Source organism: Octopus bimaculoides, chromosome 5 (assembly GCF_046866305.1).
Source record: "Octopus bimaculoides isolate indiv1 chromosome 5, ASM4686630v1, whole genome shotgun sequence".
Lineage (NCBI taxonomy): Eukaryota > Metazoa > Mollusca > Cephalopoda > Octopoda > Octopodidae > Octopus > Octopus bimaculoides.
In genome coordinates this window covers 23,408,763-23,414,540 of record NC_142932.1, presented here as the reverse complement: position 1 = coordinate 23,414,540, position 5,778 = coordinate 23,408,763, and positions in this window count along the sequence as shown.

The following is a 5,778-nucleotide window of genomic DNA, read 5'->3' as shown; positions in this document are numbered from 1 at the left end:
CCTCCACTCAGCGGCTGGTAACAAGCGGAGTGCCGAACCAGTGAAAAACGTCCATTCTGTAAAAAGCAGAGAAATAGGAGTTCCATTCTGGTCAGACATAAACTCGGACTGCTGAGGTCCTGTCTCTCCATAAACCGAAACAAGGGCTAACTGACTCTTTTTGGTTGATCTTTAGCTCTTGACACCACCTTACGGTTCCTTAGGACAATGCCGATCACCTCCAATGTTTCCAGTGTCCAACGCTATGACGGTAACGAAGACCGCTTACACCGACATGGATCTTCCGCATCCGAGTTCGTGCAGAATAACCTTGAATACTTCCAGTTTCTGCAGGGGTGTCTCTATAATCACCACATAGAGAACTAGTGAAAGGGTTATCGTGGCGGCCCGAATGGGCGGAATAGTTCCGATAAGTGACCATTCGCCCTCACTTCGGAGGGTGAATGGTATTTTACAGTATTTTCCACAATCTAACCGCGAAAAGCCAGACAGAAATTGGTTGCCGTGAGGACTGCCGCCAAGTACCGGTGGACAATCCCATCAAAAGCTTTTGACTAATCTAAGTTGACCGTCACTCATGCCAGGTTCGTTACCCGCTCTTTCTAATGTGTATCGCGCGAAGCGGCGGCTGAGGCGTCGGCCGAAACGGCGATGGCAGCAGCGGCCGAAGCGGCGGCAGCAGCGGCCGAGGCGGCGGCAGCAGCGGCCGAGGCGGCGGCAGCAGCGGCCGAGGCGACGGCCGAAGCGACGGCAGCAACGGCGGCAGCAACGGCGGCAGCAACGGCGGCAGCAACGGCGGCCGAAGCGGCGGCCGAATCGGCGGCCGAAGCGGCGGCCGAAGCGGCGGCGGCAGCAGCGACCGAAGCGGCGACGGCAGAGGCGGCCGAAGAGGCGGCGGCGGCGGAGGCGGCGGTGGAGGCGAAGGCGAAGGCGACGGAGGCGAAGGCGGAGGCGAAGGCGGAGGCGAAGGCGGCGGAGGCGAAGGCGGCGGAGGCGAAGGTGGAGGCGGAGGCGGCGGAGGCTGAGGCGGCGGCGGAGGAGGAGGAGGCGGCGGAGGAGGAGGCGGCGGCGGAGGAGGAGGCGGCGGAGGCGGAGGCGGCGGAGGCGGCGGAGGCGGCGGAGGCGGCGGAGGCGGCGGAGGCGGAGGATGCGGAGGTGGCGGTGGAGGCGGCGGCGGCGGCGGAGGCGGCGGCGGCGGCGGCGGAGGCGGCGGAGGCGGAGGCGGCGGCGGAGGCGGCGGAGGCGGCGGGGGCGGCGGCGGGGGCGGCGGCGGGGGCGGCGGCGGGGGCGGCGGCGGGGGCGGGGGCGGGGGCGGCGGCGGGGGCGGAGGAGGTGGAGGCGGAGGCGGCGGCGGCGGAGGAGGAGGAGGAGGCGGCGGCGGAGGCGGCGGCGGAGGCGAAGGCGGCGGAGGCGGCGGAGGCGGCGGAGGCGAAGGCGGCGGAGGCGGCGGAGGCGGCGGCGGCGGAGGCGGCGGCGGAGGCGGCGGCGAAGGCGGCGGAGGCGGCGGCGGAGGCGAAGGCGGAGGCGGCGGAGGCGGCGGCGGAGACGGCGGCGGAGGCGGCGGCGGAGGCGGCGGCGAAGGCGGCGGAGGCGGCGGCGGAGGAGGCGGCGGCGGAGGCGGCGGAGGCGGAGGCGGAGGCGGAGGTGGCGGTGGAAGCGAAGGCGGTGGAGGCCAAGGCGGTGGAGGCGGCGGCGGAGGCGGCGGCGGAAGCGGCGGCGGAAGCGGCGGCGGAAGCGGCGGCGGAAGTGGCGGCGGAAGCGGCGGCGGAAGCGGCGGCGGAAGCGGCGGCGGAAGCGGCGGAAGCGGCGGCGGAGGCGGCGGAAGCGGCGGCGGAGGCGGCGGCGGAGGCGGCGGCGGAGGCGGCGGCGGAGGCGGCGGCGGAGGCGGCGGCGGAGGCGGCGGCGGAGGCGGCGGCGGAGGCGGCGGAGGCGGCGGAGGCGGCGGCGGAGGCGGCGGAGGCGGCGGCGGCGGCGGAGGCGGCGGAGGCGGCGGAGGCGACGGCGGCGGCGGTGGAGGAGGAGGAGGAGGAGGAGGGGGAGGAGGGGGAGGAGGGGGAGGAGGGGGAGGAGGAGGGGGAGGAGGGGGGGGGAGGCGGCGGCGGAGGAGGCGGAGGAGGCGGCGGAGGAGGCGGCGGAGGAGGCGGGGGGGGGGGGGGGGGGGGGGGGGGGGGCGGCGGAGGCGGCGGAGGCGGGGGCGGAGGCGTAGGAGGAGGCGGCGGCGGCGGAGGCGGCGGCGGCGGAGGCGGCGGCGGCGGCGGCGGAGGAGGCGGACGCGGCGGCGGAGGCGGACGCGGACGCGGCGGCGGAGGCGGACGCGGACGCGGCGGCGGAGGCGGCGGAGGCGGCGGAGGCGGCGGCGGCGGAGGCGGAGGCGGCGGCGGCGGAGGCGGAGGCGGCGGAGGCGGCGGAGGCGGCGGCGGCGGAGGCGGCGGCGGCGGAGGCGGCGGCGGCGGAGGCGGCGGCGGCGGAGGCGGCGGTGGCGGAGGCGGCAGCAGCAGTAGTAGTAGTGGTGGTGGTGGTGGTGGTGGTGGTGGTGATGGCAGTAGTAGTAGTAGTAGTAGTTTTTGTTATTTACTGATTTCTTTTTTTTTTTCTTTACTCCAATATTATTCTTATTTCTTCATCTTCTAAATGAATTTTTTAATTAAATGACATACGAGTTAGATAATTATTTACATCTCCAGGAAATATATATGAATCATGCACTATGAAGTTTTCAATTCTTGAAAATTAGATACAATCATATGGTTCCGGGTTCAGTCCCACTGCGTGGTACCCTTCAGCGAGTGACTTCTACTATAGCCTCGAGCCGACTAAAGCCTTGTGAGTGGATTTGGTAGGCAGAAACTGAAAGAAGCGCTGTATGTATGTATGTATGTATGTATGCATGTATGCATGTATGTTTGTGTGTTGTGTTTATGTTTGTCCCGTACCACCGCTTGACAGTCGGTGTTGGTGTTTACGACCCGTGACTTAGCATTTCGGCCAAAGAGTTCCTGGCTTCAAAATAAGTACTGGGGTCAATTAGTTCGACTGAAATTCCTCGAGGCAGTGTCCCAGCATGGCCGCAGTCTGATGACTAAAACAAGAAAAAATTATCAAAATAAATATATTGATTGACAAAAATTGAGAAAAAGTTAGTTTTTCATGCAGAAACTATAATATGGGAAGCAACTCTAACGCTATGTTACCTCCCTTGATTTACTGTGATATGAATGTGTACGTGTATGTGTGAACGAGATTGTCTATGTATGTGCATGGTATAGAGGTGTGGTCTAGTGGTTAAGGTATAGCATTGATGATGGTAACGTCATAGGTTTCGATTTCCAGACGAACAGTACATTGTGTTCTTCAACAAAACATTTCATTTCACGTTGATCCAGTCCACGCAGTTGTAATTGACGTTCGGTTCAGGGGGAATAATGGATTGCCAACCAAGCCAACAGGGTAGCACCATTCGAAAGCTACAACAGTGCGAGAAAGCGCATTGTGACCAGCGATGTATGACAATATCCAATAGTCTGGTCGGTATAACACATACACACATATATATACATATACATACATATATATATATATATATATATATATATATATATATATATATATGCATGCACATACATATATATATATATATATATATATATATACATACATACACATATATATTATACATTCATGTATATACATACATATACATATATATACATATATACATACACACACACATATATATATATGTATATATATGTACAAACATATACATATATATATATATATATATATATATATATATATATATATATATATATATATATATATACATATACTTACACACACATATATATATGCATACATACGACTTGTGTTGGTGACCAGTGATGTAGCTTGTGTGCCGCCCGGGGTGGCCCTTCGGTATGCGGCGCCCTCCACAAAAAATATATATTGCACAATGACTTTGTCGATTGTTGCACTTAACAGTGAGTAATGTCCGTGTCCCGACATTAAAACCATTATTTAACTTCAATACAGCCTATACAGGCTTAGAGCCTACAGCAGAACCTCATAAAAATGCTTCCTGGGGCAGACCCCCCCCCCACTCTGATCCCCTCTAGCTATGCTAGTGTTGGTGACCACATGGCACGTAGTCACGGCTGGTGAGGAGGTATCTCGCGGTGTGGAGGAGTGCCAGGGACTCTGTCCGATGGGTCGCCCGGGAAGACTCGGGAATATACCGACAAATAGTGAATGCAGCAATGCGTTGAAATGGCGCATGCCCCCACATCTAACCTAAGCGCTTGAGTCGAGGTGAGGGGCAAGTAATAATAGCTTCCCATCCCCACCTTTTCTTCCCCCTATACACAGGGAACCTATATTGTTGTTGTTGTTAATAATGATGATGTTATTGTAGCAGAAGGCGGCATGAGGGCAGAATTGTTAGAGCGTCGGGTAAAATTCATTATATTTCTTTCGAATCTTATATATTCTGAGTTCAAATCCTGCCGATATCAACTACCCCTTTCATCTTTTCTGGGTCGATAAAATAAAGTACCAGTCACATACTGGAGTCGATAAGATCCATTAATCTCTTCCTCTCACAACTGTTGGCTTAACTTACAAATCATTATGGTTCAGTCTTGATCAGCTCTGATCATATAAACTCATGATCGAAGACGTACCAAGCGTGACCACTCCGTGTTCTCCTATATGTAGAGAATCCAGGGCCACATTATCCAATGTGTCTGTTTCTTGTAAATTAAGCTGCTATTTCTAGCATGTCGGGAGACGGTCAACTCAGAAAGTCTGGTTGCATATCCAACAGGTCGACACTGGTCGAGCAACCTTATGACCAAAAGTATTCCTGCCTTTTTCCAAAATATATATATATAGAGAGAGAGAGAGAGGAGAGAGAGAGTTTCGTACGTTAGCACTTACCAACACACGACACTCTCGGCCCTTGAGTCACTCTCTTGCTTCTCCTAAATATTAATAAGAATATGCATATACTCATATCTTTAGTTCTACTTTTCCTGTTTGCATCAACCATGCATATATATATAAATATACATATATACCGGAGTGAGCGCACATAATTTCTAACAAAACTGTCCGATGAACGGGAACGTGAAACTCCGAGTAACAGTCTTGGGTCTGCTGCTTTTAAATAAAGTATATATATATATATATATATATATATATATATATATATATATATATACCAGAGTGAGCACATAATTTCTAACAAAACTGTCCGATGAACGGGAACGAGAAACTCCGAGTAACAGGTTTTTGTTATATTTCTGCTGCTTTTAAATAAAGTATATATATATATATATATATATATATATATATATATATATATATATATATATATATATATACCAGAGTGAGCACATAATTTCTAACAAAATTGTCCGATGAACAGGAACGTGAAACTCCGAGTAACAGTATTGGGTCTGCTGCTTTTAAATAAAGTATATATATATATACATATATACCAGAGTGAGCATATGATTTCTAACAAAACTGTCCGATGAACGGGAACGAGAAACTCCGAGTAACAGGTTTTTGTTATATTTCTGCTGCTTTTAAATAAAGTATATATATATATATATATATATAGAGAGAGAGAGAGAGAGAGAGAGAGAGAGGGGAGAGAGGGGGGGGGAGAGATTTGAGTGTTATTTCTACCAGGTCGAAAGTCTACGTAAAAGGGTTTTCTTAGACTCGTCGATCGAGTCAATAAGGTTGGTCGAAAAGTTTAACGGCAGCGAAAAG